Genomic DNA, 15,554 nt, shown 5'->3' with positions numbered 1-15,554 from the left:
CTTCTCAAACAAGTTTGAGGTTACAATACAGTGAGGCAAAACCAGCACGAATACCGATTCAGGAGGAATTGGGGGTCCCTGCTGCGGCCTCAGATGCGGGACTGAGCTGCAGAGACTGGAGCAGAGGCAGTCAGCTCCTTGTGCCCTGCTGGGACACATTTTAGCCGTGTGCCTCGGTGAGGGCACTGCCAGCCGCTGCTCACGGTGACCCGCGGGACCGCGGCCGTGGGGACACCCACCAAGAGCCTCAGCCCCGGCTTCTGCTGCAGCAACGCGGCTTTTCCCTGGTTGGAGGCTGGTGGAGACTGTGGGGATGGAGGATGGAGAATGCGGGGGTGCGAGGATGTAGGGATGGAGCGTCCGGGATGCGCAGACATGGGGTGAGAGACGCGGGCACTGCGGATGGGGCTGCGGGCAGCAGCTCCTGGAGCGGGGCTGGGCTCCGGCGCTGCCGCTGCTGCTGCTCCGTGCCGGCACTGACCTCTAGTGGCACCGGCACCGGCACCGGCACCGGCACCGGCACCGGCACCGGCACCGGCACCGGCACCGTGCGGACAGCGGCACCGGCTGCGGTAAGGATAAAGCGGTACCGGCACCAGCACCGCTACAGGCAGCACCCGAGCGGCCGTGCGTGCTTGTGTGTGTGCGTGTGCTTGTGTATGAGTGCGTGAAGCTGTGTGTGTTGTCTGTGTTTGTAGGTATGTGTGTTATCTGTGTATGTGTGTGTATATGTGTGCTGTGTTTGTGTGTGTATGTGTGTTATCAGTGTGTGTGTGTATGTGTGTTATCTGTGTGTGTGTGTATATGTGTGTTATCTGTGTTTGTGTATGTATGTGTGTTATCAGTGTGTGTGTGTACATGTGTGTTATCTGTGTTTGTGTGTATGTGTGTTATCTGTGTTTGCCTGTGTGTTATCTGTATGTGTGTGTATATGTGTGTTATCTGTGTGTGTGTGTATGTGTGTTATCTGTGTGTGTGTGTATGTGTGTTATCTGTGTGTGTATATGTGTGTTATCTGCGTTTGTGTATATGTGTGTTATCTGTGTGTGTATATGTGTGTTATCTGTGTGTGTGTGTATGTGTGTTATCTGTGTGTGTGTATATGTGTGTTATCTGTGTTTGTGTATATGTGTGTTATCTGTGTGTGTATGTGTGTTATCTGTGTGTGTGTATGTGTGCTATCTGTGTTTGTGTGTATGTGTGCTATCTGTGTGTGTGTGTATATGTGTGCTATCTGTGTGTGTGTGTATATGTGTGTTATCTGTGTGTGTGTGTATGTGTGTTATCTGTGTTGTTCGTATGTGCATGTTTGTGTGTGTACTGATCCCTTCAGTGGTGATGATTCCTGGACCAAAGAGCAGATTCCCAATGGGAGCTGCATCCCACGTGCACTGGAGTTAACCTGGATGCTGCGCCCTTCCAGGGCGCCTACGGGAGTGCTTTGAGACCAAAGCTTTCTCCTCCACCCCCGAGTTAATAATTAGGGGGATTTTTGCATTTAATTTATAAATGAGTTTAACTTTGCCTCAGATATTATTTTTCAACCTAATTGAAATGTAGTGTCTATGTGCTTTCTAATTGCTTTGAAGAACCTAATAAGAAGCTCCTTAAAGTCTAAAGGCTAAAAGCTGGAGGGTTTTAATAAATTTAACATTAGCTTAACATTTCCATAGGGATTGGAAAATATCTACTCGTAAGGATATTTGCTTGAGCTAAGCAATGCAATTTGTTCCTCGGCGTTAGTGCATATGTGATATGCGAACAGTCCAATTTTAGGTTTTAAACATGGACATGTTCTCTCTGGGCAGATTGTTCTCTCCAGCTTTAGCCCTTAACCTGTAGGAGATGAGAGCCCCCCTGGAGGGCAGGTCAGTGTCCAGATGTGGGATCTGAATTCCCTTTCTGTGGCCCAGGCAAGCACAGCCTCTACAGCCAGCACGGACACAGCCAACCTCTGCTCCCCAGCTGTGAGGGAGCACCAATGCCCTTCAGATGTGAGGCAGGACTTCAGAATTACCAATACTAGGAATTTACTTGAGTAATTAACTACTTGCTTTAAATGAAGCTGCTGGCTTGTGGATGCAGTACCTGGGTTTGCTGAGCTGTGAAATTAAGTTCTCAAAGATCAGAAAAGTGAGGATTTGGGGCCAGAACCCCACTTTTGGGAAGCAGCTTTCAGTGTGGTTTAAATCTTGCAGTAACACCTGACTGCGTGTGTGGTTTGGTGCCTGAGCCCCCTGCAGCGCCCAGGGGCTCTGGGAGGGAAACTCCGGCTCAGGCAGGTTTTCCTTCGGATTTATGGGAGAACAGTTCTGCCAGTTGTGCCAGGCGGGTTGGGCGGGTGCTCTCACAGCGAGCAGGGACCGTGACAGGACCGGGGCGGGGTGCAGCCCCCGGACCGGGCAGGTGAGGGATTGGGTGAGGGATTGGGTGAGTGGGGGGCTCGGGGGGCCGGGGTGCCAGGGCCCCGTTTGGGGGTTTCTTTTCCCCGGTGGTGCTGCCGAGGCACTTCGGGATGCTCAGCGCGGACTCGCTCTGAGTGTTTAAAAGGCTGGGAGATGTTCGTTCCTCTGGAGCCCCGGTCGGGACTCCGGGGTCCGCAGGGAGGTCCCGGGGTGCTGTGAGCCCCTCGGGGCCGCCCCGCCGGGGCAATTGCGTAACGCTTTACATAACCGGGCAGAGCGGAGCGGCCCCCCCGCACCTGCCCTGGCCAGGCCCCCCCGGGGCCCCCCGGGACCGGAGGGGGCGGGAGCGCAGGGACCGGCGCAGGAACCGCGCAGGAACCGGCGCAGCCGTCCCAGCCCCGGGGCCGGTGCTGAGGAGCCGCCGCCGGCTCCGAGCGGGGTGTGCGGGTCCCCCCGCCCGGCGGGACCCCGGGATGGCCTCGGGCAAGGCGGCGGGGGAGCGGCGCTGGGAGCTGGTGCGCTGGTGAGCGCGGCGGGCCCGGGGACCGGAGCTGGAGACCGGCGGGGGCTCGGCTTGGGGTGGGGCTGGGCTCTGCCGGGGGCTGGGAGCGCCCCGGCTGGGGCTGAGGGCACACGGGACCTCGCCCGGGATCTGGGGCGCTGCGGGGTGCTCCGAGGGCGCCGCGGGTCCCTCTGCAGCGGGGGGTCCCGGCTGGATCATGGGATCCCGGCTGGAGCAGGGGGATCCCGGCTGGATCGGGGGGTCCCGGCTGGATCATGGGATCCCGGCTGGAGCAGGGGGTCCCGGCTGGAGCAGGAGAGTCCTGGCTGGAGCGGGGGGATCCCGGCTGGAGCAGGGGGGTCCCGGCTGGAGCAGGAGAGTCCTGGCTGGATCGGGGGGGTTCCCGGCTGGATCATGGGATCCCGGCTGGAGCAGGGGGTTCCCGGCTGGAGCGGGGGGATCCTGGTTGGAGCAAGGGGTTCCCAGTGGAGCGGGGGTCCCTGCTGGATCGGGGGGTCCCGGCTGGATCATGGGATCCCGGCTGGAGCAGAGGGTCCCGGCTGGAGCAGAGGGTCCCGGCTGGAGCAGGAGAGTCCTGGCTGGAGCGGGGGGATCCCGGCTGGAGCAGGGGGGTCCCGGCTGGAGCGGGGGGCTCCTGCTGGACCAGGGGTCCCGGCGGGGTGGCTGCTCCAGCCGGGGGCTCGTGGGGGTGCAGGGAGGGAGCGGGTCCGTGCTGGGAGGGGGTCGCTGGCAGAGGTACAAGAGTCGGGTCCCGAGGAGTTCTTGCTCTCGGGAAAGGGTCCTGCCCGCTGAGGAGGCAGCGTGGGGGCGGCGGCGTGCCGGGGATGCCGAGATCTCCTCACCGAGGTTTTCTCGTTCCGGGGGAGTCCCCGGGACTCGCGTGGCGTGCCGAGGCTGCTCTGATCGCCGGCGAGAGGGGACGGGGCTTGAACAGGGCACTGTCTGTGCCCGCAGCAGCCGGGACGGGCTGACATTGAGAACAAGCTTTGTCTGTGTTCTTTTATGTTGGATTGTGCAGTTTGTGACGTCCGAAGCTTGTGACTTTTGAGCAGGGCGCTGCGGCGATGCCAGGCTGTGGCTGGATGGCTCCGCTGACGGGAGCCGGGCTGGTCCCTGGGCCAGCGCCCCAGCTGTGCTGGGAGCCCCTCAAACCAGGGCGAGTGGGCACAGTGGGAGTCACCGAAGCTTTTTCCTTCCCTCCCTCCCTCCCTTTCGCCCCTCCTCGCAGCCAAGGACGCTGTTTTCCCTCAGACATTTGGACAAACTGTAATAGCAGCTGCCTGGCCTGGCTGTTCTGCATCCCCAGTGCCTCACCCCCTTCCCCGGCTGCCCTGCCCTGCTCCGTTCAGGGCTATCGTTTACCAGAGTGCAGGGAGCATTGGCATCGCTTTTAACCAGAAAATTGGCGGGTCACCGTGTGCTGGGGATGCTCAGGGAGCCTTTCAGGTTTCCTTTAGCTGCAGTGGGAAGTCACGTTCCTGCACTGTCACTGCCCCCAGCCTGCAGTGCTGGTCACAGGCAGGTCACAGAGCCCAGCAGCAGCACGTGGGGAGCTCTTGGCACGGTGGAACATCCCCCTGGCCCCATCCAGGCAGCCTGGGCACATCCCTGCAGTGAGAGTTGAGAATGAACTTCCTGGAGCATCCATCAGCAGAGGAAGGACAGGAGCTCTGCTGAGGTTCATGGATGCTGCAGCTGTGTGTGTGTGTCTCCAATCAGTACTACGGGGGTGTTACCTTATTAATTACTTGCTGATGAAATTTCATGTTCAGAGGAGTGTGTGTGAAGTGCAGCTGGCTTCTGGGATGGAAGCAGGGAGCACGATTCTGTTCCAAAAGATGGAAACAACTGCAGTTACCAGAATTTTGTTCACTTAATGGGGCATCTATATTTTTCTAATCAAATTCATAATCACAAATTCACTCGACTATTACTTGATAAGCCTCAACATCTGGCCTGGCATTTGAAGTGATGCTAGAAGGGCCTTGGGGCCAGTGAAAGCCTGGGGCTGGGGCTGGGGCTGGGGCTGGTCTGGGTGGGTGCTGGGGGCAGGCTGTGCCCCGAGATGATGGTGCTGAGCAGGGCTGCTGCACCCCTGGGCTTTACAGGGGAATGTCCTGTGCTGCTTTGGAAATGTTTGTTCTTTGTTTTCCTGCACATGGGGGTTATGGGGACCTGAGGGTCTGGTTTGTGTGGGTTGGGGGCTGTGCTGGGGTTGTGTGCTGGGGTTGTGTGCAGGGGTTGTGCTGTGTGCAGGGGTTGTGCTGTGTGCAGGCGTTGTGTGCAGGGGTTGTGCTGTGTACAGGGGCTGTGTTGTGTGCAGGGGTTGCAGCTGATCCCCAGATCGCCATGGAGGTGCAGGGACCCTCCCTGAGAGTGGGGTGGCACAGGGGTGCAGTCAGACGGGCTGTTAGGGGTGGGGTGGCACAGGGGTGCAGTCAGACGGGCTGTGAGGATGGGGGTGGCACAGGGGTGCAGTCAGACGGGCTGTGAGTTGTTTCCCTGCCCCGTGAGGAGCGCGGGGCTGCGGGACGTGCGGCTCCAGCCGAGCCGCTCCTGCCGCTCCCCCCCCAGCCCAGCGCTGATGAATATTTCAGTCTCTCCGGGTTTATTTTTAGGTACGTGCGAGAAGGGCGCTTTCGCATCGAGGAGAGGACGCTGACGGCGTTCCAGTGGCTCCACTCGCCGCAGCAGCACCGCATCGTCAGCCGGGCGGACCTGGGCTCCCCCAGCAGGTACGGGGGGCTGGGGCAGCTCTGGCACGCACCCTGGGCTTGCTCTTGTGGTTTTGACACGGCCTCAGAGCCCTGTGGCACATGAACATCTTGGGCTTTGCTTTAAAATAAAGTTCCAGGCGCGGCGGCTGCACCAGGGGCTGCAAACACCACATGAGCGCTGTTCAGGTTAAAGCAGAGGAAAGGACAAATTACCACCTGGCTGCCCAAACTTTTCTTGTAATCCCCGCCATGCTTTTGGTTGAGGATCTGCTTTATGCATGCAGCACTTGAGATTTACTTGAAAAACAGATGGGAGGCAGGGGCTGTGTTTCCCCCAGCCATCAGTGATCGTTGGAGAATATCTGTTCTGATCCCCTGATTTTGTTTGGTGCTTTAACTCTCCCGTTGGGAGGCACATCAGGCATGTGCTGTGGCTCTCCCTGCTGATGCACATGCACTGCCGTCAGTTCCCATCCCGCGTTCGATGACAAAACACCATTAACAGAAAAGCCTCGTGGGCCTCCAGACACACGGAGAGCAGCATCTGCTCCTGGGCCTGCGAAGAGCTCTGGAACATGCAGAGTCCCTGAGGGGCTGTGACACCGAAAGCTCTTCCCTCTCCTTTCAGCAGCGGTTTTGCTCCGTAAAGCCCTGAAGTATTTATCTGCCTGGAATGGCACGGATGAGAACAACAGTGGGAGGGTGGCTGCAGAGGAAGGAGGGGCCCAAAAGACTTGGATTTCCCAGGAAAGGAAGAGCTGGGGGTTCTCTTCATGCAGAGAGAGCAGGGTGGGGATGGAGGGAGGTGACATTCACACCTGGAGGAGACTCCGAGGGGCAGGAGGGAGGTGCCGGCACTTACTGCTTCCTGCCATGGGAATTCCTCTGCCTGCCGCTGGAGAGGCTTTCCAGAAACGGGAACGGCTGTGCTGTTTATTGATTTTAACTAGTTTTTGCAAATTACTTTCAGAGGTTGTGTTAGCCTCACCCGTGATGTGCATGTTTCATTTGGCACATGCAACTGAAATGCGTGTAACATCATTTATAATTAATGTTGAGTGCTGTTGGGGTTGATTTCACTAGATTAATTTGGTTTCCTGAGGGGGTCAATTCCACTGGATTCATTTGATTTCCCAGAGGAAAAGTTACCTGGAAGTTTCCCTCCCAAAGCAGCCCAACTGTAAACTGGCTGGGCGAGAGCAGCCCGGGGATACAAAGGGTCGGGAGCGGGATCCTGGGGCACGGGGATACAGAGGGTCGGAGCGGGGATGTTGGAGCACAGGGATACAGAGGGTCGGAGCGGGGATCCCGGAGCACGGGGATACAGAGGGTCAGGAGCGGGGATGTTGGAGCACAGGGATACAGAGGGTCGGAGCGGGGATGTTGGAGCACGGGGATACAGAGGGTCGGGAGCGGGATCCCGGAGCACAGGGATACAGAGGGTCGGAGCGGGGATGTTGGAGCACGGGGATACAGAGGGTCGGGAGCGGGATCCCGAAGCACGGGGATACAGAGGGTCGGGAGCGGGGATGTTGGAGCACGGGGATACAGAGGGTCGGGAGCGGGATCCCGGAGCACGGGGATACAGAGGGTCGGGAGCGGGGATGTTGGAGCACGGGGATACAGAGGGTCGGGAGCGGGATCCTGGGGCACGGGGATACAGAGGGTCGGGAGCGGGATCCCGGAGCACGGGGATACAGAGGGTCGGGAGCGGGATCCTGGGGCACGGGGATACAGAGGGTCGGGAGCGGGATCCCGGAGCACGGGGATACAGAGGGTCGGGAGCGGGATCCTGGGGCACGGGGATACAGAGGGTCGGGAGCGGGGATGTTGGAGCACAGGGATACAGAGGGTCGGGAGCGGGATCCCGGAGCACGGGAATACAGAGGGTCGGGAGCGGGGATCCCGGAGCACGGGGATACAGAGGGTCGGGGCGGGGATGTTGGAGCACGGGGATGCTTCGGGCCGGGCTCCTGCTCGGTGGGATGGAAATGAGCCATGGCCCGGGCGCGTTCCTGCCTTTAGGCCCCTCTGGACAGGGCAGGGCTGTAGGAAGGACACGGGGCAGAGCTTTAGGCAGGACAGGGCGAGAGAGGCGGCTCTGCCCCCGCAGCCTGCGGGATCCCGGGGCCGCGGCGGGCGGGGAGCGCGCACGGCCCGGTACAGCCAGGTACAGCCCGGTACAGCCCGGTACAGCCCGGTACAGCCCGGCACTGCCCGGTACAGCCCCATACAGCCCCATACAGCCCGGTACAGCCCAGTACAGCCAGGTACAGCCCGGTACAGCTCCGCACTGCCCGGTACAGCCCCATACAGCCCGGTACAGCCCGGTACAGCTCCGCACTGCCCGGTACAGCCCGGTACAGCCCGGTACAGCCCGGTACAGCCCCGTACAGCCCGGTACAGCTCCGCACTGCCCGGTACAGCCCCATACAGCCCGGTACAGCCCGGTACAGCTCCGCACTGCCCGGTACAGCCCGGTACAGCCCGGTACAGCCCGGTACAGCCCCGTACAGCCCGGTACAGCTCCGCACTGCCCGGTACAGCCCGGTACAGCTCCGCACTGCCCGGTACAGCCCGGTACAGCCCGGTACAGCCCCGTACAGCCCGGTACAGCTCCGCACTGCCCGGTACAGCCCGGTACAGCTCCGCACTGCCCGGTACAGCCCGGTACAGCCCGGTACAGCCCGGTACAGCCCCGTACAGCCCGGTACAGCCCGGTACAGCCCGGTACAGCCCCGTACGGCCCGGTACAGCCCGGTACAGCCCGGTACAGCTCCGCACTGCCTGGTACAGCCCGGTACAGCCCGGTACAGCTCCGCACTGCCTGGTACAGCCCGGTACAGCCCGGTACAGCCCGGTACAGCCCCGCACTGCCCGGTACAGCCCGGTACAGCTCCGCACTGCCCGGTACAGCCCGGTACAGCCCGGTACAGCCCGGTACAGCCCCGCACTGCCCGGTACAGCCCCGCACGGCACCGCACTGCCCGGCACGGCCCCGCACCGCCCCACACGGCCCCGAACTGCCCCGATACAGCCCGGTACAGCTCCGCACTGCCCGGCACAGCCCCGCACGGCCCGGCACAGCCCCGCACGGTCCCGCACCGCCCCTGCCGGCCCCGCTCCGCCCCGCACCGCCCCGCGCGGGGCCGGCTCCGCCACCGAGGCGGGATCGGCGGGCGGCGAGCGGCGGGCACGGCGCGGGGCTGCGGGCTCCATTTTCGGTACGTGCGGGCTGAGCCGGGACCGGGGCCGGGACCGCGAACTGGGAGCTGTGCGGAGCCCTAGGGCTGGGGCCGGGGGACCGGGGCCCGTGTGCGGGAGGAGGGTGCGGTGGCTGCCGGCGCCGCTCTTAGACACCGATCATTGCTGGAGAGGGTTTCCAGCAGCCCGTGCGGGGCTGGGCTGCGCTGCTGTCCCGGGGGTCGCGGCGGCGGGGGCCGGTGGCCTGCGGGGGCTTCGTCCTGCCTCCCCCGGGCACCTCCCGGGCTGGGGAGCCCCAGTGCTTGCACACAAGGAAAGAGGCGTCTGAGCCTCCCTGCGCGCCCCCCGCCAGCCTGCCGGGGTGATGTCCCCAGCGCTGTCCCCGTGCGGGGCTGCAGCTCGGTCCTGCATGTCTGCTCACCGGGATGAGCTTTTCCCCTCGTCCTGCCAGTTCCCACCGGCGTGGAGCTGCACAGAGCCCGCCAGGGCTGGGGAAATCCACATCCCTGGAGAATGCAGGCTGTGAGATGGATCCTGACAGGTTCTGCTGTTTCCTGCACGCTCTAGGCTCTGCTGTTTTGTTTAAGACTGCTTGTTGTTTTGGTAGCAGAAGGGACATAATATCTGTCCACAAGGCACGGTCTATTGAGGGTTGGAATCACGCCAAGGAGTTTAAATTCAGATCCAACACGCAGTGTGACTGCAGGCACAGGCTCGCTCTTGCACATACCACCTTCACAGATACTGCACTCTCCCTCTGCTGCCGCTTCCTCCCACTGGGGACGATAACCATAGCAGCGAAAATGCCTTTTTCTTTGCTTGTTTGTTTTATCATCCTCCTTTCCCTTCATCCCTGAGCGAATCTGAATGGCAGCGAGGTGCTGAGGCTGCTCAAAGAGGCCCTCTGCTGCTGCTGCTGCTACCTGGGCAGATGCTCTGGTGCTTGGTAGCTGCTGCTGCTGCTGTGGAAACAGGAGCAGGACTTCAGCAGCAACAGGAGGAGAGACATTTTTTTCCAGGAGCTAAAAACAGCTCGCTCTCCACAGTTTTGCAGTTTTGTGGGGGTAGATGAATCCCTGCTTGGAGTTAACATCTGCCTCCAAGCTGGATGCCAGAATGACTGTTTCTTGACTGGGATTTGATTTCAGCCTGGCTCTTGCAAAACCCACCCAAAATGGACGAAAAATGCAGGTGATGTTGGCAAGAGGTAGCAGGGTTTTGGAAAAGCCCAAATCTGAGCCCCGAGTGCCTTGTTTGCAACGTTCAGAGTGTCCATGCAGGGGTTTGGCCTCAAAGCCGAGCCCTGGCTGCTGAGTCTGACCCTGTGCCAGCACAGCTCAGCCACTGATCCCCTGTGAGCTGCTGAGGCTGGGGAGCAGGGCAGGGGTGTCTGAGAGGAGCAGCCCCTGCCAGGGGAAGGTGCCAGACACCTGCTGGGTCAGTGCCCTGCTGCTGTGGGCATCCCAGAATCACAGAATGGTTTGGGTTGGGGGGACTGCAGAGGTCACCCAGCTCCAAACCCCATGGACAGGAACACCTCCCACCGGGCTTTACCATCTTGTGTAACATCTTCACAAACCTTCCTAGTCCCAGTTAGGGGCTTGGGGTCCTTTGGCTCCTTTATTTCCGTTCTTAGGAAGCTGTTGCAGGGATTGATTGTACTGAAGATTAGAAACCTCCTAATTCCCAGCCAAAGCATGTTCAGGTCTCTCTCATTCCCATGCTTTCATCCCGCCCCCACGTTTTCCCAGCCCTGGTTTTCAGTTTAAGCTGTTCTTTTTCTGTCTCTCCACGATTTCTTCGCTGGCTGCAGCTACCCCCCCTCTCCTGTTTGTTGTGTGAACTGGGCCAAGCTCTCCCTGGTTGCTGGTGCAGCTGCCAGTGCCAGCCTGCCACTGGGAGCAGGTTTGTGTGGGGGGTTTGCCCCAGAGCCCCCTGCCTCCAGCAGCCTGGGCTGAGCTCCTGCTGCTGCTCCTGGTGTGGCTGTGCCGTGGATGTGCAGGTAGCCATGGTGACAGTGACAGTGCCCAGGGACCTGTGCCGGCTCCTCTGGCTGCAGCAGAGATGCCACCAGGCACGCAGGAGAGCACGGCGGGGCCAGGGGTGCCTGCCCTGCCCTGGAGCGCCCTGTGCAGGGCACCCGGGTGGGCTCTGTGTGGGAGCACTGAGCAGCCTTCCTGCTGGGTCCGGGGAGGCAGAGAGCACCAGCATGTGAGCCTCTGCTGCCTCCCTGCAGCAGCCTCCCGCGGGCTCCCCTGGCATGGGAGAGGTGGGGAAAGCAGGCACAGAAAATCTGTGTGCTTGAGCAGGCTTTTCCTAGAGAGAGCCTTTTCATGGGAGAGGAGCTTCGTGCCCTTGCCAGCAAGGCAGGACTAAGATGGGTGGACTTGAGAAAGCAACTCAACATTAAATCCACAGTGGGCTGGGAAGGATTCAGTGAGAGTTTCTGCTTACAGGGCTGTGATGAGACACGATCTGTGTCCCTCTGCAGCAAAGAGCTGCTGCATGGGGTGGTGAGAGAGGGCAGCAGGTTTGGGGCACAGCACGGGGCCAGGCTGGCAGCCTGCACCTGCTGGTTGCTGGTTTCTCTCCTCGGTTCTGGGCTGCTGGGAAGCTGCTGCTGCTGTGCCGGGTGTGAGCACCCCTCTGTGCCAGCTGCTCAGAAATGGTGCTTTGCAGTGGCACGGGGGCTTCTCCAGGACCTGTTTTTAGCCACTTCCACAGAAACGAGCAGGAGTGATCAGATCTCTCAGGGAGGAGCCCATGAGCCGCCAGTGCTTTCTGGAGAATGTGGAAGAGGAGCTGGAGCGAGGTTTGCAGCTTGGGGAGGTCTGGGGCTTTGCTGTCCTGTGTCTGCAGCTCTCCTCTGGGGTGACACACAAGGATGGCACACAGGGTGGCACACAGGGTGGCACACAGGGGGGACACACAAGGATGGCACACAGGGTGGCACACAGGGGGGACACACAGAGGGGGCACACAGGGATGACGCACAGGAGTGGCACACAGGGGTGGCACAAAGGGGTGGCACACAGGGGGGGCACACAGGGGTGACATACAGAGGTGGCACACAGGGGGTGGCACACAGGGGTGGCACAAAGGGGTGGCACACAGGGGGGGCACACAGGGGTGACATACAGAGGTGGCACACAGGGGGTGGCACACAGGGGTGACACACAGGGGGGACACACAGGGGTGGCACAAAGGGGTGGCACACAGGGGGTGGCACACAGGGGTGACACACAGGGGTGGCACACAGGGGTGGCACAAAGGGGTGGCACACAGGGGTGACACACAGGGGTGGCACACAGGGGTGGCACAAAGGGGTGGCACACAGGGGGTGGCACACAGGGGTGACACACAGGGGTGACATAGGGGTGTCACACAGGGGTGGCACACAGGGGTGACACACAGGAGTGGCACACAGGAGTGGCACACAGGGGTGGCACACAGAGGGGGGTACACAGGGATGACACACAGGGGTGGCACACAGGAGTGGCACACAGGGGTGGCACACAGGAGTGGCACACAGAGGGGACACACAGGGGTGACACACAGGAGTGGCACACAGGGGTGACACACAGGAGTGGCACACAGGGGTGGCACACAGGGGTGACACACAGGAGTGGCACACAGAGGGGGCTACACAGGGATGACACACAGGGGTGGCACTCAGGGGTGGCACACAGGGGTGGCACACAGAGGGGGCACACAGGGGTGGCACACAGGGGTGACACACAGGGGTGGCACTCAGGGGTGGCACAAAGTGGGGGCACACAGGGGTGACACACAGGGGTGGCACACAGGGATGACACACAGGGGTGACACACAGGGGGGGCACACAGGGGTGGCACACAGGGGTGGCACACAGGGATGACACACAGGGGGGGCACACAGGGGGGCACACAGGGGGGGCACACAGGGGTGGCACACAGGGATGACACACAGGGGGGGCACACAGGGGGGGCACACAGGGGTGACACACAGGAGTGGCACACAGGGGTGGCATAGGGGTGTCACACAGGGGTGGCACACAGGAGTGGCACACAGGGGTGGCATAGGGGTGTCACACAGGAGTGGCACACAGGAGTGGCTCACAGGGGTGGCACACAGGAGTGACACACAGGGGTGACATAGGGGTGTCACACAGGGGTGGCACACAGGGGTGACACACAGGGGTGGCACACAGGGGTGGCACACAGAGGGTGGCACACAGGGGTGGCACAAAGGGGTGGCACACAGGGATGACACACAGGGGTGGCACACAGGGGTGGCACACAGGGGTGGCACACAGGGATGACACACAGGGGTGACACACAGGGGTGGCACACAGGGATGACACACAGGGGTGGCACACAGCTCCCCTCCCCTCAGCCCTCCTGGTCTGAAGCTGTTGAGCAGGGAAGAGCCACCCCTGAGAGCAAGCTGGGGTTTGTGGGAAGCTGCATTTAAGACGCTGAGTTTCTGTTTTCTCTTCAGCAGTACCATAAAGGGGAGAAAATAGTGTTTAAAATATTCAGTGAAATGAGTCAGAGGTAATTTGGACACTGTTTTCCTTTGCTGTGTAGGTCAAGCTGATGATGTGCATGGCATGTTCTTCCTGTCAGGCAAAATCTAATATTTCTGGGTGCCCACAACCTTCTTTAGAATCATAATAGGAAGCTGGATGGCCTCAGAGCGCTGCAGACAATATTAAAGTACTAATGATGCAATCAGTCTCTAGCCCCAGAAAGAAAGGGAAGAGTTTTGCTGCCCTTGCTGGGCACAGTCCTGCTCTGAGGTGCCAGCTGCACTGCTCCCCACAGGCAGGGACAGCTTGCCAGGCTGGGTCAGAGCAGTGGGATCCTGGTTCTGGCACAGCCCTGGGAGATGTTAATTTAGGCTGGTGCAGATGGCACCGAGGAGTCGTCCTCCCCCAGGGTTTGGTTCCCTAATTTTGGCTGCTCAGTTCTGATTTGCCTGTGGCTGCTCTGAAAGGAGGAAGGTTTTCTCCTGCTTGTTTTGAGCCTGTGTGAAATGCCTCGGGGGGGAGAGGGGAAGTGAGAAGATGCCATTGCAGAGGCTGTTTCTGGAGCACGGCCCTGCCAGGGAGGTGCTGCTGGGCAGGAGGGGCTGGGGCAGAGAGGGAGGCTGGTGGCCTCGGGGGAGCTGGCCTTGGGCCCTTGGTGTGTTTTTAACCTTTGCCTGGTTCACGTGAGTTTGTCACCTGGGTCTGGGGTGGCAGAAGGGGCCCTGGGGCTGTGTGGGGATGGGGAGCAGGAAGGGCTCCACTGCCAGCCACGGGCACCCCCGGTGCTGGGGTGCAGTGGGCTTGTGCAGGGCTGTCCTCTCCACCCTGGGCAGCAGGAAAGGGAGATGTTTGCTATGGCCACCCCAGGTCCTGCCCTCCCATGCTCTGAAATCCTGGGGCAGGTGTGGGGTCCCTCTGTGCTCCAGCACCACTGAGGCAGAGCTGCAGGAGTGATTACGAGCTGCTGGCTGAGGTGACCTCCAGGCAAAGGGCAGCCAGGTTCTGCCTTGCTGTGCATGTCCCTGTCACCCTTCCTGCTTCCCTGCCACCTCCAGCAGCCCTGAGTTCAGCCAGGGCTGAAGAGCAGAACAAGGCACAGCAGATGGTGCTGCAAGGGGACAGATCCACAGCTGGGATTTCTCTGGGACGCTCCAAGGTGCTCCTGGTGTGGTTCCAGCGCTTCCCTCGGCCACTGCCACTCCTGTCCCTCACCTCTGCACACACAGCAGCACTCTGGCTCACTCCAGTGCCTGGCTACAACCAAAGCTTCTGTTTTCAGACATGTTAATTGTGAGCAGCTCAGTAGAGGTGGGCAGAAAGCGAGTGGGAGGAGTGTGAGGGAGACATGACCCGGGGGAAGATGAAGCGAGAGGATAACGTCACCCTGCTGTAGCTGCAGAGCTTTGACACAGATCAGGCAGGCCAGGAGCAAATGTGCTCCAAGCAAATGACTGCTCCAGATATTTTGTAGTACCTGAATTATGGCTTCAAGCCTACAGCATTTTTTTTTTTTAATAATGTCCTTAAGAGCTCTAAAATTCAAAGAATTTCCATCGTTTCATCGCTTTAAGGCTGTGGGCAGAAAAGTAGGAGTTGAAATCGCTGGATTTCAGTCCAGGTTTTTTTTCCTGGTGTTGAGTGATTTCTCTCTCCAGCTCCCCATACCCCTTTCTTTCACACATCAGACACAATTCAAATGTCTCTCAATTTAAATTAATTTTCACTGCCAAGGGGTGCTCGGTGCTCCTCCCCTCATCCTCACCTGGGCTGGGGGTGATCCCCTGCTGAAGCCCAGCTCTGAGTGGGTGCAGGTGGGTGCTGGTGGTTGGTTTGGGGAGGTGAAAGGTGTGAGGACACCTGGGCTCCAGGTACATCCCCTGGGCACCATGCCCACCCATGCAGCCAGGCTCAGCTCCCCACAGTGCCCAAAGCTGCAGGGAGCAGCACCTGTGCTCCAGGGATTTGTGATGGATGGGAGCTCACACCCAGCTAGATGTCAGCATTTCCATTTCCATGGGGTTAGAAGTCAGCATTTCCATTTCCATGGGGTTTCTGGAGCCCGGCTGTCACAGGACAGGGGGTTTGGGTGGTGGTCAGGCTGCAGGTGCCAGTTCAGCCTCCCAGAGCTGCGGGGGGAGCAGAGGACAGAGGACAGAGCCACAGGCTCTGTGTGGGAGCAGGTGGGAGACGCCTCG

This window comes from Oenanthe melanoleuca, chromosome 19, assembly GCF_029582105.1.
Source record: "Oenanthe melanoleuca isolate GR-GAL-2019-014 chromosome 19, OMel1.0, whole genome shotgun sequence".
NCBI lineage: Eukaryota > Metazoa > Chordata > Aves > Passeriformes > Muscicapidae > Oenanthe > Oenanthe melanoleuca.
The sequence above is the reverse complement of the archived record's forward strand: the minus strand, read 5'-3'. Positions refer to the sequence as shown.